Source organism: Bos grunniens, chromosome 11 (assembly GCF_055505025.1).
Source record: "Bos grunniens cultivar Pamir isolate PY7600 chromosome 11, Bosgru_T2T1.0, whole genome shotgun sequence".
NCBI lineage: Eukaryota > Metazoa > Chordata > Mammalia > Artiodactyla > Bovidae > Bos > Bos grunniens.
This window is the reverse complement of record NC_141175.1, coordinates 105,660,144-105,687,053: the sequence shown is the minus strand read 5'-3', so window position 1 is coordinate 105,687,053 and position 26,910 is coordinate 105,660,144. Positions and strand designations below refer to the sequence as shown.

The following is a 26,910-nucleotide window of genomic DNA, read 5'->3' as shown; positions in this document are numbered from 1 at the left end:
CTACATAACATTGTTGAAAGAAATTTTAAGAGACCTGAAAAAAAAAAAAGAACTTCCATGTTTATAGATCAAAAGACTTAATATTGTTAAGATAGCAATATTCCTGCAATTAACCAGCAGACTCAGTGCAATCGTTATCAAAAATCCCAATAGCAGTTTTGTAGAAACTGACAAACTGACCCCAAAATTCATACAAAAATGTAAAGGACCCATAATAAGCAAAACAACTTTGAAAAAGAAAAACCAAGGCTGGAAGATTTACGTTTCCCAATTTTAAAACTAAATGCAAAGTATAATAATCAGTACAGTGTGGATCTGGCAAAAGGTTAGACAAGCAGGTCAAACTAACAGGATGGAAAATCCAGAATTAAACCCTTACATTTATGGTCAATTATTTTTTGACATGAGTGCCAAGACAATTCAACAGAGAAAGAACTGTCTTTTCAATAAACAGTGCTGACAAGTGGATCAGTCATTTCAGTTCAGTCGCTCAGTCGTGTCCGCCTCTTTGCGACCCCCATGAACCACAGCACGCCAGCCCTCCCTGTCCATCACCAACTCCCAGAGTTCACCCAAACCCGTATCCATTGAGTCGGTGATGCCATCCAACCATCTCATCCTCTGTTGTCCCCTTCTCCTCCTGCCCTCAATCTTTCCCAGCATCAGGGTCTTTTCCAATGAGTCAGCTCTTCGCATCAGGTAGCCGAAGTACTGGAGTTTCAGCTTTAGCATCATTCCTTCCAAAGAAATCCCAGGGCTGATCTTTAGGATGGACTGGTTGGATCTCCTTGCAGTCCAAGGGACTCTCAAGAGTCTTCTCCAACACTGCAGTTCAAAAGCATCAATTCTTCGGCGCTCAGCTTTCTTTATAGTCCAACTCTCACATCCACACATGACTACTGGAAAAACCATAGCCTTGACTAGACAGACCTTTCTTGGCAAAGTAATGTCTCTGCTTTTTAATATGCTGTCTAGGTTGATCATAACTTTCCTTCCAAGGAGTAAGCGTCTTTTAATTTCATGGCTGCATTCACCATCTGCAGTGATTTTGGAGCCCAGAAAAATAAAGTCAACCACTGTTTCCACTGTTTCCCCATCTATTTGCCATGAGGTGATGGGACCAGATGCCATGATCTTAGTTTTCTGAATGTTGTGCTTTATCTACATGCAAAGGAATGAACTTGAATCCCTACTTTGCACCAGATGCAAAAATTAGCACAAAATGAATCAAAGACTTAAATGTAAAAGCTAAAACTGCTAAAGTCTTAGAAGAAAACATAGGAATAAATTTTCATGACCTTGAAGGAGGCAATGGAATTTTAAATATGTTACCAAAGCTACAAGCAAAAAAAAAGAAAGAAAGAAAGAAACTGGTTTTGCTAAATATTAAACACATTTAGGCTTCAAAGGATTCTATTATTTATTTATTTATTTATTTATTTTTGACTGTCCTAAGTCCTTGCTGTTGCCCAGGGGCTACACTCTAGTTGCAGCTCGTGGGCTTCTCATTGCAGTGACTTCTCTTGTTGCTGAGCACAGGCTCCAGGTGCTCGGTTTCAGTAATTGTAGCTCATGGGCTCAGTAGTTGCAGTGTCTGGGCTCTAGAGCAAGAGCTCTGTAGCTGTGGCACATGGGCTTAGCTGCCCCAAGGCATGTGGGATCTTCTCAGACCAGGTATCGAACCCGTGTCCCCTGTGCTGGCAGGCAGATTCTTATCCACTGGGCCTCCAGGGAAGTTGCCGAGGACAGCTTCTGAAAGAGTGAAGTGACAACTCACAGAATGGGAGAAGGTATTTGCAAATTATATATCTCATAAGCGATTCGTATCTAGACTATATAAAGAACTTTGACAACTCAATAGTAAAAAGACAGAACTGCATTAAAAAGCGGATAGAAGATCTGAAAGAAAGAAAGAATTATATACAAGTGGCCAATAAACACATGCGAAGTTGTTTTTCTTCCTTCACCAGTAGAAAAATGCTCATTAAACCTGTACACCTATCAAGATGGCTAAAATTTTAAACAATGACTAACACCAAATGCTGGCAAGGATACGGAAAAACTGGATCACTTACACATTGTTGATGGGAGTGTATGTAAAATGACATAGCACTCCGTGAAACTAAGCATGCAACCTCTTTATGATTCAGTGATTGTACTCCTGGGCACTGGTGCCAGAGAAACGAAGACTTGCATTCACACAACTCTTTGCCCATGAGTGCGCACAGCAGCTTTATTTGTACCAGCCCCAAACTGGAAACCACCCAGATACCTTCAACGGGTGACTGGTTATACAAACAGTAGTACATCCATACCATGGAACACTGCTCAGTAATTAGAAAGAAGGAATAATTGATACATATAACAACCTGGATAAATTTTCAGAGAATTATGCTGAGTTAAAAAAAATTCCCATATACTACATATGATTCTATAAAAAAAAATCTTAAAATGACATTATGGAAATAAAGAACAGATCAGTGGACTGGGGGCTGAGGAGAGGGTGGGGCAGTCGGGTAGTGAGTGTGGTTATAAAGGACTCATAAGTCAGGTAAACCATTGGTTTCATAGTAAATGAGTGTGCTAAATTCAGAAGGTAGTAAGGCAAAGTTTCTACTGATCCAGTTAGAAATATTTATTAGAGAACCATATTTTTTGTTTTAAAAAATTTTATAGTGTTTTTTAATAAATTTTTATAAATTTTTATAAATGTGTTGGTTTCAGGTGTACAGCAGGGTGATTCAGTTTTGTATATATACACATATATATGTTGTTGTTGTTGTTGCTTAGTCACTAAGTCATGTCTGACTCTTTCATGACCGCATGGACTGTAGCCCAGGCTCCTCTGTCCATGGAACTCTCCAGGCAAGAATACTGGAGTGGGTATCCATTCCCTTCTCCAGGGGAGCTTCCTGACCCAGGAATTGAACCCGAGTCCCCTACATTGCAGGTGGATTCTTTACTGTCTGAGCCACCAGGGAAGCCCCTACCTATATATTCTTTTCCATCATAACTTAAAGCATGCACAGTCAGTTGCTTCAGTCATGTTTGACTCCTTGTGACACTATGATCATACCTTTGACTGTAGCCCATCAGGGTCCTCTGTCCAAGGGATTTCTAAGACAAGAATACTGGAGTGGGTTGCTGTGCTCTCCTCCAGGGGACTGTGCCAACCCAGGGATTGGACCCATATCTCTTGCATCTCCTGCAATGGCAGGTGGATTCTTTACCACTAGCGTCACCTGGGAAGCCCTTATAGGTTATTTGTTGTTCTTGATGTTATTTAGTCGCCCATCTGACTCTTTTGAACCCATGAACTGCAGGCCTCACCATCTCCCAAAGTTTGCCCAAGTTCATGTCCATTGCATTGGTGATGCCATCCAGCCATCTCATCCTTTGACTCTCTCTTTTCCTCTGCCCTCAATCTTTCCCAGCATCAGGGATTTTTCTAATGTTTGCATCAGATGCCAAAAATACTGGAGTTTCAGCTTTACCATCAGTCCTTCCAACAAGTATTTAGGGTTGAGTTCTCTTAAGATTGACTGGTTTGATCTCCTGGGTCAAGGGTCTCTTTAGGAGTCTTCTTCAGCACCACAGTTTGAAGGCATCAATTCTTCCACACTCTGCCTTCTTTACGGTCCAGCTCTCACAACCGTATGTGACCACTGGGAAGACAATTGCCTGACTATACGGACCTTTGTCGACAGAGTAATGTCTCTCTCGGCTTTTCAACACACTGTCTAGGTTTGTTATAGCTTTCCTGCCAAGAAGCAAATTTCTTCTGATTTCTTGGCTGCAGTCACCATCTGCAGTGATTACAAGATATTAAATACAGTTCTCTGTGCTATAAAAAAAAAAAGGACTCACAAGGGATCCTTGTGGTGGCGAAAACGTTCTGTATCTTGACTGTGGTGGTGGAGACACTAATATACACATGGTAAAACTGCACAGAACTAAATACACACACACATACAAATAAGTAAACAGTGCTGTTACTGCTAAGTCGCTTCAGTCATGTCCAACTCTGTGCGACCCCATAGACAGCAGCCCATCAGGCTCCCCCGTCTTGGGATTCTCAAGGCAAGAACACTGGAGTGGGTTGCCATTTCCTTCTCCAGGAAATAGCAGTAGGGGAATCTAAACATGACCAGGGGTCTGCATCAATGTCACATCCTGGTTGTGATGCTACACGATGGTTTGCAACCTGTTATTCCAGAGGGAGACTGCACAGAGGGTACCAGGGTCTCTCTTGTGTTATTCTTAAAAGTGCATAGCAATCTACAATGATCTAAAATTAAGTTTTGTTTTTATTTTTTTTAAGTGGTTTGGATCAAGAAGTAGGAGGCCTGGAATCTGGCAGTGGCTGTTCCATCAAGTCCCTGTGTAACCCTGGACAGGTCATTTCTCTCCACTTCTGTGTCAATTTCATTTCCTTATCCAGAAGATGAAGGTTTAAATGTCCCAAAGGTGTCCTTCAGTGCAGACCGTCTGGAGTCATAGCTGGGGTGTCAGCGTGACCCGAGGCCAAATGTGAAAGGCTCCTCAGGTCGATGGGACAGATCTCCAGAGGTGAGCCCTGTCGCTGGGGGTAGAGGTGGTGTCCCAGGGAAGACCTTAGGCACAGAGCCCAGGAGGCCTGACCTGAGAGGTCACTTGCTGCTGCAGGTCCAGCGCCAGGCTGACCTAGGGCCAGTGTGCCATGTTACAACCACACACCTGATCCCCCCGGGGAAGTGGAGAACCCAGCCAGGAGGTGCAGAGTGGACCGTGATGCTGCATCCACATAGCTACATGGGCTGATGATGGGAAAGCACTCGGCTGACTGTGAAACAGCCAGTCCAGTGCGGAGAAATGAAGCCATGCTAGGTGTTTCAAAGAGATGGGATTTAACTCAGGAAAGTTCTTCTGTCGACTTAAAAAAATGCACAAGACTTGCAAGTTAATTTTTATTTGGGGCTAAGTGAGGACTGCAGCCCAGGAGACAGCACCTGAGATAGCTCTAAGAAACTGCTCCCAAGAGACAGGGAGGAAATGTCAGTGCATATCTGATTTTGGTGAAGGGGGAGAACATGCAATCAAGCATGTACTTTGCAAAAGTTTTTGCAAAAGGTTTCTACTAGTCTCATGAAGCTTCTGCTAGTCAGGAGAAACAGTCACCATCATGAAGGATTTAGTGCATTTCTAGATATGGGGCACAGGGATGGTGAAGGACAGGGAGGCCTGGCGTGCTGCAGTTCATGGTGTCGCAAAGAGCCGGACATGACTTAGCGACTGAACAACAACAGGTATGGGGAGACACAAGAACTGGGCTCATAAAATCAGCTCCTGAAAGCATCTAATTATCTGAAGACCTGTCCTGCCAGTTTTTCCCAGAGTACAGAGTGCCTCATTCCTGCTCTCCACCCTGAACTCCTTTCAAGGGGTGTTGAAAATCAGCAGCTGCAGCAGCACATGATTTAATCCTTGTAGAGATGGATGGCAAGTGCCAATTTGTAGTTGACATTACACATGGTTTGAAGGGCTGAAGAGCAAAAAGGGGAATGAGAGGTATCTCAGAGACTATAACTGCAGGAGGCAAGTGCCAGGGGAGCAGAGAGGGAAGGTGGCCACGCCAGGAGGCATTGCTGTGGACCACTGCTCCAGGGGGACCCCCGAGGCCCCTGGAGTCCTGGGCTGCAGCAGTAGCAGCCACACAACCACTACAAGCAGAGGTTAAAGAACAACTCCTCTTTCCTTGCATCACCTTCCAATGTCTGGCCAGATTCTGCCACTAGAAAAGGTAATAAAACAGTAGCAGCCAGCGAGGAGCCTGGGAGATGACGCAGAACAGAGTCAGGGAGGGGAGCAGAGAAGCTTTTCTCTCCGAATACACAGCATCCTGTTTACACATGTGGGCACAGACCTGGAACACAAACACTTGATATGCACTTCACTCTTGATGTATGCTTTCTTTAAATATTCATATTTTTATCTTACTTGACTCCCAGAGTCATTGGTTTCCTCAAAAAAGTATAATAAATTTAAATTATAATTTAATTATTATGATTATATAATCTCATTATTATAATTTTTAAATTATAATAAAAATAATAAATATCAAACATTTATATAATAAGAAATTCCAAGATGCAAAAATAAAAATCCCTTGGAATGTTTATACCTGGGGACTGCCAATGTTAATATTTTGGTGCGGGCGCACCCTTCCTGACTGTATTTGTAAATGTCACAGGCTGATAAGGGGTCTTGGCGTCCCCATAGAGAGACAAGAAATCCAATCACGTAGGTTTCAGCAAAGGGAGGTTCTGCCTCTATTATTCTGTTATCCACTTTGAAGGTAGAAGGTAAGGGAGGACAGTGATCGCAGACCAAACAAATGGGCATCAAGGGAGTCGCTGGGTCCCCTGGGGGTGGGGGAGTGGGCATCAGGGAGCAGCACCAGATTTGTCCGTGGAGCGTCTAAGAGCAAGAACAGGGCTGGCGCTGCTCCTGGAGCAAAATGGGAGAGGAATGGCGGGTGTGCACTGCCCCCGCAGGTGGGCTGCTGGGGCAGTCAGAGGAATGGGCATCTCTGAAGGGCTCGGGAGGCCTTGAGAGGCAAGGTGACCGCCCCAAAGGGAATCCAGGAGTGGAGGACAACCGGCAGTCCAGAGCTGAGTGCAAGCATCAGGGAACCGCAGGTGACTGTTCCCCAGCACAGAAGCACAGGATGGAAGAAGGCAGCCTAGGATGTTACTCCAGCAGGTACAACATCGGAGAGAGACACACGCCCAGGATTCTGTCCTTGACCTCTAATTGTCCCTGGCCCCTAGCCCTGGGCAGAGGAAGAGGGACGGAGCAAAGGGGCAGAAAGACCACCCATCAGTGGGAGACCACCTATTCCCCCCATCCCCGACACACATACCTTCTTCTACTGCTGGTTTCCAAGCCCAGAGCTGTCCAGGGTGGGGAAGGGACTTTTGAATTGAATAAATCACAGTTTTAGTTCCAGACTGGACCAGATTTTTTAAATACCTGGAAACAAAACCATTCCTCGATATCTGGGAGTCAGATGAGGCTATTGCGCTCTTGAAATGAGGCCAGTCTGAATAGAGATAATCTAGAATTATAAAATACATATTGCACTTCATTTTGTTAATTGACATAAAACTGATACGAACAGTATATTAGCTTCAGGTGTACAACATAACCGTTCCATATTCATGTATACTGCAAAGTGGCCACCACAAAAGTGTGGCTCCCATCTGTTGCTGCATGACTGGCCCCTTCACCCTTCTGTCCTCCCCACAGGCCCGGGCTCTCTGATAGCCACCCGTCTGTTTTCTGTAGCTATGAGTTTTTTGTTTTGTTTGTTCATTTGTTCTGTTTTCTTTAGCAACAGACACGTAGATCAACGGAATAGCATAAAGCCCTGACATAAATGCTAAATTTATGGTCAGTTAATTTATAACAAAGGAGTCAAGAATGCAAACCAGGGCAAGGACAGTCTCTTCAATGACTGGTGCTGGGAAAACTGGAGAGCTTTGTGCAAGAGGACCAAGCTGGATCCCTACCCCACACCACACATACGAGGCTAAGGCAAAATGGATGGAAGACCTGAATGTCAAATCAGAAACCGTAAAACCTCTGGCAGAAATCATGGGCAGTAAGCTCCTTGACCTTGCTCCTGGCGGTAGTTTTTTGGATCGGACTCCAAAGGCACTGGAAATGAAAGCAAAAATTCACAGATGGGACTACATCAAACTAAAAAGCTTATGTTCAGCCAAGAAAACCATCAAAAAAATAAAATGTTTAAAAACACTGCATTTCAAAGGCTTAGTATGGGGAAAAAGTGTAAAATATCTCCTATTTTACATTAACTGTTTAAATCATAATATTTTACATATACTGGGTTAAATAAAATACATTGTCATCATTGTTGTTCGATCACTAAGCTGTGTCCGACTCTGCGACCGCATGGACTGCAGCATGCCAGGCTTTCTTGTCCTTCACCATCTCCTGGAGTTTGCTCAAACTCATGTCCATTGAGTCGGTGATGCCATCCAACCATCTTGTCCTCTCATCCCCTTCTCCTCCTGCCCTCAATCTTTCCCAGCATCAGGATCTTTTCCATTGAGTCAGCTCTTCACATCAGGTAGCCCATACGTTATACATTACAATAAAATACTTTATTAAAATTAATTAACTCTACTCATCCCATTTTGCTTTTTCTACTCTGGCTACTAGAATGTTAGAGTTAAACGTGCAGCCATGTGGCTTGCTCGTGTTATCTTTTTGTTGGACAACAAGGCTGTGAGGATAGAAGCTGAGATTTCAACCAGGAGTCAGGAGAAGAAGGACTCTGCATGGTGTTTGAAGGGCAGGGTAAGGAAGAAGGAAATAAAGTAGCTTCTATATCTCCTAGCAAGCCCAGCCCCTCCCATAGACTGACGTTCATGAGCGTTTGTGTGAGGCAATTGAAAAGCAGCTGCATTTTAATTTTTTTAAATATGTCTGTCTATTTATTTGGCTGTGTCAGGTCTTAGTTGCAGTGTGTGGGCTCTAGCTTCCTGACCTGGAATTGAACCCGGGGCCTCTGTGTGGGGTGCACAGAGCCTCAGCCACTGGACTCAGCAGGGAGGTTGCTGCATTTTAATTTTCCTCTGTCCCTTCAGTTCACTCTTCACCCCCAGATTCAAGGGCTTTGCAGGGCACCTGTGATCCGCAGACCCTACATGAGGAAGGTTGTGTTTCTGTCCGCCCTGCTGCTTACTCTGCTTACTAAGGGACCCTGGGAAGCCAGCCTGGCCTCCAGTCCTTCCAGTCCCTCAGTGTGGCCCCTTCCCACCAGAGGCAAGACCACCCCAGGGCCCTCACTCGCTGACACCCCCCACCCCTACCCCCTTAGCCGCCATCCCCCCATATCCCTGCCCCCACACCCCACACCCCACACCACCCATACTTGGGATCCAGCAAGGGAGCAGGCCACCAGCCAGTCCCTCCCTCTCTGGACTTTTCAGGCTCAAATTTGATTCCAGTCCCTGTGTCCCTCAGACTGTGCGGTCACAGGTTAGATTCTTCAAGCAGGCTCCAAGGCCTGAACTTGAAGCAGATTGTCCCCGCTCCCTTCCCCTGGAGATAAGCTCCAGGCCCCCCCGCCAAACTCCTTCTCATTTCCAAATCTCAGCCTTTTACCCTGAGATGTGAGCCCACAGTTAGGGTCTTGTAACTGATTTCCACCACTGCATCACCAAGCTGTAGGACATGCACGCCTGGGGATTCCCACAAGAGCCTCCCTGTCTGTCCGGCCAAAGAGCCCCTAGTGTGACCTAAAGCCATGACATTCCTGCCAAGCTGACCTCCGGGCCCTTTCCAGGTTTCCCCACCAGGTACCCATGACCTCACAGTGCCACGCTCACTCCCGTGAAGTTGGTTCCACTCTGGTCTCTGTTCTTGAACTTTTTAGAACATCTCGCGCAGCTGCGTGTTGCACCCTAACATTCTCCAAGCCCTCGGTCAAGTGCAGAACCCAGCCTCTAGCCACCACTAGGTTGCACTTGGCCCCTCCTGCTAACAACCCAGGAGATGTAGAGACACAGGTTCTGTCCCGGGGCTGGGAAGATCCCCTGGAGGAGGGCATGCAACCCCCTCCAGTATTCTCGTCTGGGAAGGTCCCCTGGAGGGGGGCATGCAACCCCCTCCAGTATTCTCGTCTGGGAAGATCCCCTGGAGGAGGGCATGCAACCCCCTCCAGTATTCTCGTCTGGGAAGATCCCGTGGGTGCAGGGGCCTGGCAGGCTACAGTCCGTGGGGTCACTAAAGAGTTGAACACAACTGAAGTGACTTATCACAGACGCATCTGGATGGGCTCCAGGTAGGAAAGGCTGGCTTAACCCTGTAGCAGCTCAAGAGGTGGAACCACGAGTGTGTCTACTTCACATGTGAGGAGACTGAGGCTTCTGGGGGTGGGGGGGAGGTGGAATGACGACACAGCCTCTGGTGACAGAAGCAGACCTGAACTCACGATATGTGACCCACATCCAGCAGCCCTCCCAGCGCTGGCTGAGGGCCCCTTCCTGAGGTCCCCACAGCTACGACAATATCCAGTCCAGGGACCAGGAGCCGGGACAAACCTCCCCGTAACCAGAGCTGCAGGGCTGAGGGCCCAGCCCGCCCTGAGTCAGTCCCGCCGTGGGCTCATGGGCTCCAGTCCTCCACCCAGACGGAGGATTAAGGGCACCCAGTGACCAGTGGCACAGCCCAGCACACGCTGGCAATGGCCAGTCCTGCGCCAGCTGTGGAGTGTTGGAAACCCAAATCACATTCCAGGGTCTCTCATCCAGCCGTGCACCCTGGAGCCGGTCGCAAGAGGTGTGTGGACACCCTTGTGTGTACATGGTTGGTACCTGTCCAGTCCCCGCACGTCAGAGGCCATGGTGGTGGGGGGGATGCTCTGCAGTGGGAGAGCCAAGACGGCGGGGTCATCGTGACTGTGATGGGAAGCCTAGGATTTGACTCCAGAAGAAATGAGAAGTGACTCAAGCTAGCCCATCCACAGGGAGCCTGAGAAACCTAGTTGACCCCACCCCACTTGCCACACACGAGTGGCCTCTGCAGCAACGGTTGCCTGGTCCCTGGTCCGCGGGTGTGAGCGCCTGCGTGGCCCTGCTGGCAGCCTGCTCTGGTTTGGAGCTGTAAGTAACAAAGAGTCTGCCTTTCATCTATCTGAGGACCTTTGTGCTGGGCACCATCAAAGGGACCTTTAAGTCTCAGAGAACAATTGGTGCTGTGAGCAGGATGGCGTGGCCGTGACCGCTGGCCCTTGGACAGCTCTGTAGGGAGACCGCTCTCGATTTATTTGTTGGTTCTAGTCCACAGTGAGAGGAGAAGGCTTGAGACAGAGCTGGGGCTCCTGGGTCGGGCTTGCTGCTGCTCCGTGACCGCGACTCTCCCCTCGCCCGAGCATCCTCAGCGCGAGAATGTCCACGTGAAGGGTGCTCGCTGGCCAAGCACCAGGACCGCACGTGCTTTCGGGCAGCCCTCTCTAGAGCCACAGGGGACATGTGGCTGATCGAGCAGCACTCTCTGGGTTGGTCGTTCCTCTGTCTCCAGAAGAACCTGCATTTATCCAGAACCTCGTCCTATCTCCAGAGTCATTTGTTTTAAGTAGTCCTTTGGGGCAGGACCCTGATTTCTCTGTTGTTGGTTGGACCCCCCGAGGTAGAGAAACGATCCTCGTCTCACTGTGCATGCTGCTCGGGTGCTTTATGGTTGCATAACTCACTGTGGGACTCACATTAAAGGGCTCAGTTGCAATAGAGCTTTGTTTTGAACACTCTCTTGACCCACTTTTGAGGCCGCGGTTGGAGGCTTGTCATTTCCCTTTCTTGAGCAGCTGATCAAGTCCACACTCCAGCCACTTCCCTTATCAGGTTCTGCTTCATGGCACTTGTATGGCACTTCATGTGCCACTCGTACGGGACAACCAGGGGTAGGCCCTAGGCCCTGGGGTTTATAATGCCAGGTCATTCAGATTAGCCAGTCCGTGGGGAGCCTGTGAAATCTAGTTAGCCCTATCCCACTTGCCACACCCAGGCTGCTCCCCACAGCTCCAGCTGCCTGTTTTTCTACCCCTAGGTGCTGGGTCCCCCAGACTGGCCCTGCCTGGAGGCCTTCTCCCACCTGGAGCTGTAAGTAAGAAAAAATTCTGCTTTTCATCTACCCGAGTGTGTGTGTGTGTGTGCGCATGTGCATCCAAGTGTTGTGTCCACTCTCAAAAGAATCTTTAAGGACTTCCCTGGTGATCCAGTGGCCAAGACTCTGTGCCCTCAATGCAGGGGGCCCAGGTTTGAATCCTAGTCAGGGAACTAGATCCCACATGTCTGCAACTGAGAGTTTGCATGCCACAGCCAAAAATCCTGCATGCCCCAACAAAGACTGAAGCTCCCATATGCCGCAGTTAAGACTCAGCACAGCCAAATAAATAAATACTAAAAAAGAATCTTTAAATCTTGTAAAACACCAGCAGACCAAACCCTTTCTGACTGAGGAAAGGCTGGGAAGCGCTAAGCCTGAGCGGGTGTCACGGAGCTTTCAGGGACCTGGGACCTGACCAAAATCTGGGTCTTGAGCAAAGAAGAAGGCATGTGGGGGTGAATGTGGGTAGGCTGCCTCCAGGGGCAGCCCAAAAGGACAAAGGAAGTTGCTGCCCACTCGAAACTATTCCCCTGCTTGTCCTGGGTCAGAACCACCAGAGAGACACCATGACAGCCAGGAAGACGGATCATTCATTCACTCCCTCACTTATCCACACGCTTGGTCATTCACACATTGACTCACTACTTGTTCATCAAACATGTACACTGCAGGCCATAAGGATAGAAAGATGATTAAGATTGCTCCTTCCTTGAAAAGCTCCTAGACCTGTTCCACGGGTAATAAATAATTACTGTGGGAGACATAAGGTGCCAGGAGAGCCCTGGGAAGAAGCCGGCCTTAGAGTGCAGGAAGGAGAGGTGGTGGGGCCACACAGGTGTGTACCTGGAGTCGAGATGCACCAACGAGAGAAGAAGCGGAAGGTGAATGCACAGACACAGACAGGGCAGGGAAGTTTCTCGCCACCTGTGAGCATCACATCAGACATCACTTCAAGGGAAAAATGAGAGCCTGTGGATGGATTTCTGGCTGATCTCCAAGGATGAGGAAATGTACATCAACAGAGAAAATGAGGATGCCCATGGGAGATTTTAGAAAGTAGGGTAGCCTCATGTAGGCAGCGCACATCATAACCCAGACTTCAGATGTTTCAGATAGTGGCACTTCCGGATCCTGTTCAGAGGCCCAAGGTTTCCAACCCAGGGCGTGGCTGCAAGCACTTGCTCTAAGGCAGCTCCAGCATTGATTGCGTTAACTGCAGACTAATTCGCGCGTGTGTGCGTGTGTGTGTGTGTGTGTGTGTGTGTGTGTTAATCACTCAGTCATGTCCAACTCTTTGCAACCCCATGGACTGTAGCCCATCAGGCTCCTCCATCCATGGGATTCTCCAGGCAAGAATACTAGAGTGGGCTGCCATTCCCTGCTTCAGGGGATCTTCCCAACCTAAGGACTGAACCCAGTTTTCCTGCTTTGCAGCCAGATCCTTTACCATCTGAGTCACTGGGGAAGCCCAGTTCTTGTGTGTAGAAACGTGAACGACCAGTGATGCTTTGTGAATTAGGCTGGCTTTTCAAAGGATCTCACCATGCTACCTGCTGAGATTCCTTTACTCACTCAGCAACTATTACTGAGGACCCTCTCCGTGCCAGCGGTGTTGCAGGCTTGGAGAACAAGGCAGGTGTTCCAGAGGGCAAATGTTCATTAAACAAGTAATTAGTAATGCATGCATGCTAAGTCGCTTCAGTCGTGTCCAACTCTTTTTGACCCCATGGACTGTAGCCCACCAGGCTTCTCTGTCCATGATATTATCCCAGCATCTCCTGCAGCTCCTGCTTTGACAGGTGGATTATTTGAGCCACTGAGGAAGCCCTGTAAATAGTAATCATATTCATTAAACCAGTAATTTTATTTTTGAAAGATTTTTTTCATGTGTACCATTTTTTTAAAGTCTTTATTGAATTTATTACAATATTGCTCCTGTTTCATGCTTTTTTTTTTTTTGGCCCCTTGGCATGTGGGATCTTAACTCTCTGACCAGGGAGCGAACCTACAGCCCCTGCATTGGAAGGTGAAGTCTTAACAACTGGACAGCCAGGGAAGAAGTGGCTGATTTTCAACTGAAGAAAGTGCCATAAGAAATGATGTGGGGAAAAAATAAGTGAAGTGGGGAGGCGGGTTTGTCAGGGAAGGTCTCTGAGAGATCAGGTGCCTGAGTCCCCCAGGAAAAAGTGATCAGGTGGGGAGAACACACAGGCCCGGACGTGGGAACATACTTCCTCTGCTCAAGGAGTGGAAAGAAGGGTGGTGAGACCCTGAGATGAGGGTGGGGTGGGCAGGGCAGCTGGGCGGCGCTGGGGAGGAGAGCCCACCAGAAGGCTGTAAGCGCAGGCTTGATGTGCCCTGAGCATGGCTGGAGAAAATCACCTCCAGACCTGCATGGAGGCCGAATCGTGGCAGTGGCAATGGAGTCCTCGGGCTCGGACCAGGGCGGTGGGGGAGAGGGAGCAAAAGGACCGAAGGCGGAACCTTTTGGAGTCTCCATGGGTCGTGGTGTCAGGATGATGAGCGGGAAGTCAAGCTGCCCAGGGGATGTCCACAGACCCGGCATTCCACCAGGAGAGCAGTGCCTTCTGGCTTCAGTCTCACTTCTGCTTTCTAGGGCTCTACATGCCCTCCACCCATTTATGCACTGGTCCTGCCCTGCCTCCATGCCCCACCCAAAGCTGAGGGTTCTACAGTTTGTTCAAGGGCCGAGCTCTCTTCTCTGCATTGTTAGCTCTGTCCATCAGGCCACAGCTGATAAAAACAAATCCAAATTGCTACTTTTCCCTAGCGGATGCCAGAGAAGGCAATGGCACCCCACTCCAGTACTCTTGCCTGGAAAATCCCATGGATGGAGGTGCCTAGAAGGCTGCAGTCCATGGGGTTGCTGAGGGTCAGACATGACTGAGTGACTTCACTTTCACTTTTCACCTTCATGCATTGGAGAAGGAAATGGCCTCCCACTCCAGTGTTCTTGCCTGGAGAACCCCAGGGACGGGGCATCCTGGTGGGCTGCCGTCTATGGGGTCACACAGAGTCGGACACAACTGAGCGACTTCACTTTCACTTTCACTCTCATGCATTGGAGAAGGAAATGGCGATCCACTCCAGTGTTCTTGCCTGGAGAATCCCAGGGACGGGGAGCCGGGTGGGCCGCCGTCTGTGGGGTCACACAGAGTCGGACATGACTGAAGCACTCAGCAGCAGCAGCAGTGGATGCGCTGGCAGACAGAATCCAGAGCCAGGAGCCAAGATTACATACAACTTCCCTTCTGGCCCCAGCCTGGGGGCTTTTGAACCAAGAGTTGTGAAGTTTTTAGTGGCCAGTCACCAGACCGCCTCCTGCTTTCCAATGCAGGGAGAAGTTGGTGGCCACAAAGACCACAACACAGTGGAAATGATGCATCGGCACAGGAGCAAAGCAATCAATGGGAGAAAGCAGTTCATTACTCCACATTCACTCACTCAGGACGCTCAGTCGTGTCCGACTCTGTGCGACCCCATGGACCACAGCCCACCAGGCTCCTCTGTTCATGGAAGTTTCCAGGCAAGAATACTTGAGTGGGTTGCCGTTTCCTCCTCTAGGGGATCTTCCTGACCCAGGGATTGAACCCATGTCTCTTAAATCCCTGGCACTGGCAGGCAGATTCTTTATCGCTAGTGCCACCTAACTTACTCTAGTGTGTGTGTGTTAGTCTCTCAGTCGTGTCCAAGTCTTTGCAACCCCATGGACTGTAGCCCGCCAGGCTCCTCTGTCCATGGATTCTCCAGGCAACAATACTGGAATGAGTCACCATTTCCTTCTCCAAGGGGATCTTCCTGACTCAGGGATTGAACCTGGGTTTCCCACATTGCAGGCAGAATGTTTACTGTCTGAGCCACCAGGGAAGCCCCAAATAACTCTGCTGCTGCTGCTGCTGCTAAGTCACTTCAGTCGTGTCCGACTCTGTGTGACCCCATAGACAGCAGCCCACCAGGCTCCCCCGTCCCTGGGATTCTCCAGGCAAGAACACTGGAGTGGGTTGCCATTTCCTTCTCCAATGCATGAAAGTGAGAACTGAAAGTGAAGTCACTCAGTCATGTCCGACTCTTAGTGACCCCATGGACTGTAGCCCACCAGGCTCCTCCGTCCATGGGATTTTCCAGGCAAGAGTACTGGAGTGGGGTGCCATTGCCTTCTCCACCAAATTACTCTAATGCTGTATTAATTAACACAAGTATAGTAGCACTTGAAACCCATGAAAAAAAATGGGGTGAATGGGGTGACATGTGTGATGTGGTGACCTTACTCCAGGGCTTCCCCAGTGGCTCAGTAGTTAAAAAAAACCCCACCTGTCAATGCAGGAGACAAAAGAGACCTGCGTTCGATCCCTGGGTCAGGAAGATCCCCTGGAGAAGGGAACGGCTACCCACTCCAGTATTCTTGCCTGGAGACTCCTATGGACAGAGAAGTCTGTCTCAAAGAGATGGACACGACTGAGCAACTAACACACACATGGTTAGAAAAGTGTTTCCTTTTAAGTTGTTTAAATAAACCATTCTTTTTATTTTATGGATTAGTTCAAATGAAACTCAAAAGGTTCAGAAGGGTGAATGGAGAAAAATAAGTTTCTTTTCACGTCTCTCCCTCAACCACCCAGCTGACCTCGCAGGAGGCAACCATCACTACCAGGGCCTGTGCACACGTCCCAGACATCACAGCCACCTAAAAGCAGGTGCGAGACCAGTGGGGACAGGCCAAACAACACACTGCGTGTGGCTGGGACAGCGACCCATCGTACGGAAAGAGGAAATTGGCTCTCTACCTTCACCATGCATACACGTCACTTCTACATGGATTAAAATCCTGAGTGAAAAAAGGAAAAACCATAATCAGTATAGGGATGAGTTTCTTGAAACACAGAAAACATGAACCATGAGGGAGAAGGCTGAGAAAGTCTATCTACTTCATTAAAAACAAACAAATTGGGCTTTCCGGGTGGTGCAGTGCATGAGACGCTGCCTGCCGATGCAGGGGACATAGGTTCGATCCCTCGTCCAGGAGGAGTCCGCAGCCCGCGGAGCAACTATTGAAGCTGAGCTCTAGAGCCCGGGCACCACAACTACTGAACTGCATGTGCCTAGAGCCTGGGTTCTGCCGCAAGAGAAGCCCAAGCACCGCACAACGAAGAGGAACCCCCACTCGCCGCAAACAGAGAAAGCCGGCGAGCAGCAACGAAGTCTCAGTACAGCCAGAAATAAATAAAAGCTTCTGTTAGTCAAAAGGCAAGTCCTAGTCTGCGGAAAAACATTCCAAAGGATAAAACTGACCCAGCACTAATACTTGAAAATACAAAAAAACAAAAACAAAAACCACCTACAAATACCTTCTCAGACCTACTAGTTTGGCAAAATTTAAAGAGTTTGAGAATGCTAGGTCTTGAAGACAGGAAGTTACAGGATTGGTACTCTGGAGAATAGCCACATCAACAAAACAAAGAGGGAGAAAACCATATGATCATCCCAACTGATGCAGAAAAAGTATTTGACAAAATCCAACAACCTCCATGGGAAGAACACTTGACAGATTAGGAATGAAGGGAAACTATGGCAACATGATAAAAGCACGTGTGACAGATCCATGATGAACATCATACTCAGTGTGAGATGCTAAAGGTGCATCCTCTAAGACCAGGAACAAGGTGAGGTGCCCACTTGCACCACTTCTCTTCAACATAGTACTGGCAGTTCTAGCAAGATCATTAGGCAAGAGGTAGAAACAAAAAGCATTCAAACTGCACAGGAGGAAGTAAAATTGTCTCTGTTTGTAGACAGTCTGATCTTACATGTAGAAAACCCTAAATATCCCACAAAAAAAAAAAAGCCACCAGAAAACTATTAAAACTAATATAGAATGTAAAATGGTTCAAAGTGAAAGTGAAGTCACTCAGTCATGTCGGACTCTTTGCGACCCCATGAACAGTATAGCCTATCAAGCTCTTCTGTCCATGGGATTTTCCAGGCAAGAGTGCTGGAGTGGATTGCCATTTCCTTCTCCAGGGGGTCTTCCTATTTTACAAGAAAAACAGTATAGTGGATTCCTCAAACAGAATGAAAATGACCACATGACCCAGCAATTCCACTTCTAGGTATACATCAGAATTGAAAGCAGGGTCTTGGGAAGATAAGTGTACACTCCTGTTCATAGCAGCATTCTTCACAGACACTAGATGAGGAAGCAACCCAAGTGTTCATTTAAGGATAAACAAAATGTGCTACACATTAACACATACAGTGGAATAAATATTATTCAGCCTTTAAAAAGGAAGGAAATTCTGACACAAGCTACAACATGGATGAGCCTTAAGGACAATATGCTAAGTGAAATAAGCCAGTCACGAAAAGACAAAATGCTGTATAATTTGAGTTATATGATTTGAGGCATTTAGAGTAGTCAACTTCATAAAAAGAGTAAGTCTGATGGTGACTGCCAGGGGCTGGGGATAAGAGGGGTGGGAAGTTATTGCTCAGCAGGTTAAGGAACAGCAGTTTGTGAATGGACTTAGTACCACTGAACTGCACACTCGAAAAATGGTTAAGATGGCAAATTTTATGTGAAGTGTATTTTACCACAATTTTTAAAATTGTTTTCTAAGTAGCAGTTTTGTTGGGCGATTAATGATAGAACGTATGTAGAATAGTGAGCCCAGGAAATTAGCTGAGCTGATCCCTCCTGGTTCGCACAACTAGGGCCGTGCACACCCACGCTGTGTCACCAACTGTGTGAGCTACCATAGATCTCTGGCGAGAGACAGAGAGACGGTGACTGGGCGGGGCCTGGGCTGGTTAGGAGGAGGGGCCTGGGGGCAGGGAGGGGCTCCTGCAGATGGCGGGGCGGCGGGGGGGGGGGGTGCGGCGGGGGGGGGGCGGGGGGGGGCGGGGGGGGGCGGGGGGGGGGGCGGCGGGGGCGGGAGGCGGCGGGGGCGCGGGGGGGGGAGGCGGGGGGGGGCAGGAAAAGAGTGAGGAGAACGCGGGGGTGGGGAGCCCAGGGGTTAGGAGAGGGGAGGGTGGTCACGCCCTCACCACCTCCATGGGCCAGGACTCAGACACTAGCTGGATGCAGGTGTGTGCAGGGGGAGAGAACCCAGACCCTCTGAGCTGGACCCGAGGCCTGAGCTTTTCATGGCGGAGAAATAGAACCTTCTGGGCTGAAGGCAGCTGCTCAGAACCCCAGTGACCAAGGCTGACCCCAGACTGAGCCCGAAGGGGCTGCTGCCTCTGTACATACTTCTGAGCTGGCTGGGTCTCACTCACTTCACAGTCCCAGGAGGCCACCAAGGGTGGAACGTCCACAGCAGGCTGGCTGGGTGACTGTGGTGGGGAGAGGGAAGGGAGGATCTGCCCACTGCAGCCTTGGGGGCGGGGGAGAGCGCCTGGTTCACATCCTGATGAGACGCCAGCTGACAGCACAGTGGGCATCACGGGGTGAGCTGCGGGGGAAGCACGTCCATCAAGGGTGGGTTTCTCCTGGGCTGAGAAATTTTGTTTGCTCATGAAAATTCTAGTTTCTTTTTGAACCTGTTTCCTTCCCTGGGGTTGCAAGGCCAGGAGGACCCCTTTTAGGAACACAAAGTTAGGCGGTGGTGACGCCCACGGATCACCCTTTGGTTTAGGTCTCGGGGTCGGTGTGGATGGACTTCCATAGCTTTGGCATCTTCTGAGTTACAGGAATTCACAGCTGGCGTCTCCCAAGCGATGAGTACAGAAACCCCCACTTGCAGAAAGAGGAAGGGACAAAAACAGCCTCAGGCACCGGAGGTGACAGCCAGGAACAGGGGTGGGGCTGCAGGTATGTGAGTAACAGCCAGAATGTTCTCTAATGGAATCTGGGTCCAGTAAGGGAGAGGACGTCTCCGCTGAGAATGAAGGTGTGTGAGAGGGCACACGGTGACAGTGACGCATCCCAGGGGACTCTGGTGAGCGCTGGTTCATTCGGGCTTCCAAGTCCCGAAGGTGACCACGTGGCAGGCACCACAAAGGGCACACGACACCCATTATCTCATTTAATTCACAAATATCCCTGTGGGAGGGGATTACTCTCATTCTATAGACAAGCAAATCAAGACCCAGAAATCAAGTCATTCATCTGAAGTTGCTCAGTGAGTAAACAGAAGAGATTTTCAACCCAGATATACCAAACTCACTCTCAACAAGCTGAGGGTTCTCCAAGGTGTCTGGTTAGATGCCTGTTGTATATTCAAGGTGGGACTAGAGAGAGGGCCATAACTGTGATAAAATTAGGGGTGCAACCCTGAGGCACTATGTGGCTGTTTTTCCTTTTTTTTTTTTTTTTTACTGTGGTGGGTCTTCTTTGCCTCACGCGGGCTTTCTCTAGCTGTGGTGAGCGGGGCTACCCTTTGTTGCAGTGCACGGGTTTCTCACTGAGGTGCCTTCTCTTGTTGCAGAACATGGGCTCTAGGCACGCAGGCTTCAGTAGCTGCAGCATGCAGGCTCAGCAGTTGTGACCCAAGGGTTTTAGAGCACGGCCTCAGTAGCTCTGGTGCACCTGCTTAGTTGCTCCAAGGCATGTGGGATCTTTTCAGAGCAGGGATTGAACCGGTGTCCCTTGAATTGCAAGATGGATTCTTAATCACTGGACTACCAGTGGAGCCTGTATGTGGCTGTTTTTGTGGAAGATGCTCTGCAGAAGAGAAAGCCAGGGGCCACAGTTCAGAACAACCAGGTTCCTGGATGGTAATGTGAATGATCAGGTCCTTTTTGCAGGAAGGAAACCCAGGACAAGGGGACTGCGACACCAGCCCAGGCAAGCAGAGAGCAGAGCTGTTCATCAGCGGGGACCCCATGGCTCCCTGCCCACGGCCTCAGAGGCGCAGCTGTCCCTGCATAGCCACACTTCCAGCCTGCCTGCTAGACGGCGGGACCATGTGAGGGCAGAGAGAAAGAAGATGGCGTTTCCAAAAGTGGGGAGCTCTGAGGTTCATGGTCTCCTACCCCCAGCTGGTTGGGCTGCAGGCACCAGCTCCTGGTGGGGCAGAATGCAGAGCCTCCCCAGGTCAGCAGGCTGGAGCCAAGATGCTTTCCTGAATGGGATTTCCAACGACAAGCTCTCTGTTCCTTGTCCGTGCATGCATGCTCAGTCATGTCCGACTCTGCGACACCATGGACTGTAGTCCGCCAGGCTCCTCTGTCCATGTGATTCTCCAAGCAAGAATACTTGAGTGGGCTGGCATTTCCTCCTCCAGGGGATCTTCCCAACCTAGGGATGGAACCCAGGTCTCCTGCACTGCAGGCGGGTTCTTTACCACTGTGCCACTTTGGAAGTCCCCTGTTTCATGTCCACTATTCATGAAAAACTGACATCTCTCTCCTCCCCTCAGCCTCCCCATTCCCTTACCCATCAATCTTGCCCCCAGAGGGATCCACTGTGAAAAGTGTGGCTTCTGTCCTACGAGGGAATCATTTATCTACATATTTACAAATTGATATTTTCTTAAAAGAAGATTGCGTGCAGTGTACTGGCCGGCAGCCTGCCCATTTCATCTCTGAATGGTGGGCTTTCCTGGCTGCTCAGTCTGCACGTGGATGCCTAGTGTCCTTCTCTGGCACAGATGGCATGGCATCCCACAGTGCAGACACAGCCCTTGTGGGCCCGGGTGCTGAGTGGATATAGTCACAGGCCTTCTTAAGAATGGGTTTCGCACAGAGTTGCTCCTTCCCATCAACTAACCAGAGGTGGGGACAGGGGAGCTGGGGAGGTGACATCTTGCCCCAGAGGATCTGGTAATCCCAGGACTCTGGTCCCTCTGATGTTTAAGGGATTTATAGGAGATGACGGACCCAAGGGGTGATGTGGCTAGGGGATTGACAGTTGGGAAATGGATGAGGTCTAGAAAGTCTTTTGTCTAGGAGGGGTGGGCCTGTGAGGCTACAGGGTCTGAAACACCTCCCATGGTGCAATGGTAGCTCCACATAGTCAGGCCTGCTGCCCTCAAAGAGCTGAGCTGCAGCCTCCTTCTAGGGGCTGAGGTGCTATCCACTCCGGGCAGCCAGGCTGTGTCCTGCAAACCTCTGGGTGCAGCTCTCTGGAGCCTCCGTCTCGATCACCCAGGTGAAGCACTGGCAGCTCCCCTCCCTTCCTTACAAGAGCTCTGCTCTTCTGAGTCATGGACCAAGCAGTGGGGCAGCCAAGAGCCTTTCCTTTCTTTTTTTTAAGCCCCAGAGCTGCAAAAACTGGTCTGTTTATAGTGATAGAAATCAACTTACCCAAAGGACATGCTTCCTGGCAAGTCCAGGAGACCAGTGGGACACAGCCACCGTGGAGCCTGAAGGGTCCTGGGTTCCCCAGAAGCCCGCTGGCATGCGTAATGTCGCCCTCCTTTCTCACTGCCTTCCCTTCCCCACCCTCCCTCCCTGTCCTTGAACAAGCCGTCACCACTCCTCCCATGCTGCAAGCACTTCGTTAAATACTAGGTATTGAGAGGTGAGGGTCATAGGCTTCCACATTGGAGAAGGAAATGGCAACCCACTCCAGTGTTCTTGCCTGGAGAATCCCAGGGACGGGGGAGCCTGGTGGGCTGCCGTCTATGGGGTCGCACAGAGTCGGACACGACTGAAGCGACTTAGCAGCAGCAGCAGCAGCAGCAGCAGCAGTGGTAAAGAATCTGCCTGCTAATGCAGGAGATGTGGGTTTGATCCCTGGGTAGGGAAGATGCCCTGGAGGAGGAAATGGCAACCCACTCCAGTACTCTTGCCTGGGAAACCCCATGGACAGAGGGGCATGGTGGGCTCCAGTCCAAGGGGTCACAAAGAGCTGGACATGACTTAACAACTAAACAACAAAACCAAGGGCTGAATAAACAAGTTCCTGCTACTCTTCAAAAGGACATGCCATTCTTCTGCACTGAGTTTCATAATCTGCTTGGCTGAAGTTTTACGGTTTTATTATGTTTTCTGATTTTATGCTGTCCCAGATCTCCAGGGTCCCTATGCCAATGCATAGAACTACGGGCTGGTCCCTGGACCCCTGTTTTTGTCCCAAGCTCTTGGCACTGACCATGCCTTCCAAGGACTAAAGAGACATGGGCACCTGCTGGACTCCCCTCTCTTCCCTGGAGAACTCACACTGGCCTTGGCAAAGGCCCTCATGGCTGCCACACGGGATGCTCCCAGGGACAGTGGGCCCCCCCTCCACCTCTCAGGCTCTCGCATCCCTCCCTCCTCAGCCTGGTCACCTGTGCTCAGACATAGTGGGCGTGGCGCTTGGAGGGTGTGTTTGAGACTGACTGAATGAACAGGTCACCAGGTGGAAACTGAAGCTCAGCGAGTTTCTGCCTCTGAGTTTCAGGTCTGCCTCTTCACGAGTCCTAAAAGGTGATGTGCGGGACTTCGCTGGTGGTCCAGTGGCCAAGACTCGGCCTCCCAAGTCAGCAGGCCAGGGTTCAACCTCTGGCCAGGGAACTAGATCCCACAGGCCACAATTGAAAGAATCCGCACACCAAAATGAAGCCTGAAGATCCTGTGTGCCGCAACTAAGACCTGAACAGCTAAATCGATCAATCAGTATCTTACAAAATAAAACTAAAAATAATGTACAGAGTGAAAACAGTTGCCTTGGTTTGGAAGAGATGGGTGGGGGCATCAGTACAACTTTCCTTACTAATATACATTAGTAAGTGTATTTTTCCCAAGAGAAAACAAATGCAGAGAACAGACAGCAAAAGAGGGCCCACCAGCACAGTAGGTGGGAGGCAAAAGGCTTCCCAGTTGAGTGGTTTCTCTGGGAGTGGGTGACTGGTCCTCCAGAAGAGGTCAGTTTCCACAGGGAGGCCTTAGGAGGAAGCCCAGGTAGAAGTGTGAGTCTGAGAGCAAAATACCTGCGATCAAGGCTGTTCCAGGATGCACCTGCAAAATTCTAATGTTTACTCAATTCTTCACAGTCTGAAATGCATGCTGTGTGGCAAAGGCTATTTGAGTGAAACCTGGAAGAGACAAGCTTAACAGGAAGCAGCCGGTCTGCCCCAACCTGCTTGGAGGGTGAGTCGGCCTCTGGGGGCCCCTGGCCCAGCCCTCCCTGTGCACCGAGTGCTTCCTGATATTTTGGGTGACTTAGGCCAGATTCCGGCACAACTCGAGGGGCAGAGGGTGAGCTCTTCTGCAGAGGTGAGGGTCCTGCTGCTCTCCAGGGTGGAGAGATTGAGTCGGATTAGTCTCAGGGCTGGGTTTCCCAGGTCATGTTAGCAGTAAATAACCCGATTGCCAATGCAAGAGACATAAGAAACATGGGTTTGATCCCTGGTTCGGGAAAATCCCTGGAGGAGGGCATGGCAATTCAATCTAGTATTCTTGCCTGGAGAATCCCATGGACAAACGAACCTGGGAGGCTACAGTCCACGGGGTTGCAGAGAGTCGGACACGACTGAAGCGACTTAGCACGAGCATGCAGCAGTCTCAGGGTTGAACAGGAGAGAAATGACTCAGCTTGAGGTGTGCTTTATGTTCTTTAAATTTTGCTTCTTTCCACCTGAGCCCAGCCTGCCCTTGGCCTTTCCAGCTCTGCCCCAGGAGCCACTTTGCTCCCCACAGAGATCAGACCCTTTCCGGCCTCCAGGACCCATGTATGCCTCTCGCTTGGCCTGGCACACCCGTTTCCCCCTTCCTGCTCAGGCTCTCCTCAGACTCCCTTGTCTTCTTTTGCCAGAACCCATCTGTGCTGTTTCCTTCTGCCCTGGATGCCACAGGTCTCCCCACTGCTCCCCCAGCAGAGTGGCTCTGACCCCCTCAGGGATTCCCATATCTATCCTGCAACCTCACAGCATGAGGAGCAGGGCCTGACCAAACTCCAGGGCCGGGTGCCTGCTGCTCCTCTGTAGGGAAGGCTGCCTTCTCCCTCCAGGTAACCACTGCTCCCCCTTCAATGGTCCCTTCCTCCACAAGCTCCCTGGACCCCGAGCCCAAGCCAGGCTGGGCTGCTGGGTGCTCTTGAGTCTGCCTGCACTCCCTCCCAGCACCAAACCCTTTACACATTTATCATGCAGTGTTTGATTGACCTCTCTCTCCTGTGCTCTAGGGCGAGCTTCAGAAAGGCAGGGATCCACACCCTTGCCAACATTTGTTGTGTTCTTTTCAGTGATAGCCATTCTGGAAGGTATGAGGTGAGACCTCACCATGGTTTTGATTTGCATTTCCCTGATTATGTTGAGCATCTTTTCATGCGCCTGTTGGCCATTTCCTCTTTGAAAAAATGTATATTCAATTCTTCAACCCATTTTTAAATTGGGGTATTTTTTTATGTTGAGTTATAGGAGCTGTTTAGATAAGTTGGATATTAACTCCTTTTATCATCTGCAAACATTTTTCTCATTGAGTGGTTTGCCTTTTCATTTGTCATGGTTGCCATGCCTTTCATGGTTGTCTTTGCTGGGCAAAAGCTTTCAAGTTTAATTAGGTCCCATTTGTTTATTTTTGCTATTATTTCCTTTGCTTTAGGAGACAGATCCAAAAAATTACTGCTACAATTTCTTTCAAAGAATGTTCTGCCTATGTTTTCCTCTAGGAGTTTTATGGTTTCTTGGCTTACATTTAGGTCTTTGATCCCTTTTGAGTTTTGTATGTGGTATAGTAGAATGTACTAACTTCATTCTTGTATATGTGGCTGTCCAGTTTTCCTAGTACCACTTACTGAAGAGACTGTCTTTTCTCCATTGTATATTCTTGCTCCCTTCATCCCAGATTAATTGACCGTAAGTGCATGGGTTTGTTTCTGGGCTCTCTAGTCTGTTCCATTGATCTGTGTGCCTGTTTTTGTGCCAGCACCATACTATTTTAATGACTAGCTTTGTAGTATAGTCTGAAGTCAGGATGAGTGATTCCTCCAGTTCTGTTCTTTCTCAAGATTATTTTGGTTATTCAGGGTCTTTTGTGTTTTAGTACACATTTCAAAATTATTTGCTCTAGTTCTGCAAAAAATGTCATTAGTATTTTGATAGGAGTTGTATTGAATCTTTAACAATATTAATACTTCCAATTCATGTTGGCAAGGATGTGAAGAAAAGAGAACCCCCGTACACTGTTGGTGGGAATGTAAATTGATGATGCAGCCACTTTGGAAAATAGTATGGAGGTTTTCAATATACTAAAATTGGAACTGTCATCTGACCCAGCAATTGCACATCTGGGTATATGTCCGAGAAAACCAAACCACTCCTCTGCAAAGGTACATGCACCCCGATGTTCATAGCAGCATTATTTTCAATCACCAAGGTATAGAAGCAACCCAACTGTCCATCAACAGATGAATGGATAAAGAAGATGTGAGATACACACACACACACACACATACGCAATGGAATACTACTAAATCATAAAAAAGAAAAACCTTTTGCCGTTTGTAGTAACATGGATGGACTCGGAGGACATCAGACTAAATGAAATGTCAGAGAAAGGCAAATGCTGTGTGATATTCATATATGAAATCTAAAACTATACAACAAACTAGCTAATATAATAAAAAGAGAAGCAGACTCACAGATACAGTTTTCGAGTGTGTGGGTTTTATGCAAGGGACACAGAGGCAGTGGGGACTGTCAGCCGTCGCCAGTCAAGAGGCCCAATTGCTCTCCTGGGCATGTTCCTTCTCCACTCTGAGCCTGGAGGTGGGGTGACACCCGCTGGAAAGGCTCCTTGAGATTAAATGAGGTCACGTGGGCAAAGAGCCTAGGCGGTGCTGGGCAGTGCCCAGCAGTGCCCTCAGCAGTGCTGGCTCCCTCCAAGGTCCAAGATTCAAGGCAGGTGTGATTGCCCTTAATCCATCGCCCAGCAGTTCCAGCGCCGAGTGGTGCGGATCGGGGTGGTGCAGAGTTCCAGGCTCCAGGCTCTGAGGGCACAGGGAGAAGGCATGGGTGACCGTACCTGGTCTCAGCAGTCCCTGCAAGGCAGGGAACTAGTCCCACGGTGAACTTGGATGCATATTAACGCACCCGGCAGAAAGATAAAAGAGCCCCAACTTAAGAACAGTTTGCGTTATGCTGATCCAAGAGATGCCACGGTGCCTGCGGAGTTTAGGGAGCCAACTGTTGATGGTGATCATTCTTAACAAATGCTGATCACCTGCAAAGAGTGTAAAGCGCCTCACCGAATGGCTTTATTCGGCTTCCGATGGAAGGTAGCGCCCAGACGTGGGGCTCAGGAGTCAAACCCCAGTCTCAACCTTGGAGTGTTTCAGAGCTGCGCCTATGACGC

The 26,910-nt window shown here is 49.2% G+C and overlaps 1 long non-coding RNA gene across 1 annotated transcript; it reads right to left on the bottom strand.

Moving 5' to 3' along the window:
* Positions 1–252: 252 nt before the first annotated feature.
* Positions 253–26,905, bottom strand: LOC147363789 (uncharacterized). Its single transcript, XR_015137433.1, has 2 exons — positions 26,198–26,905; positions 253–1,752 (listed from the first exon to the last, which is right to left on the bottom strand). It is a non-coding gene; the product is annotated as an uncharacterized LOC147363789 (long non-coding RNA).
* Positions 26,906–26,910: the final 5 nt, after the last annotated feature.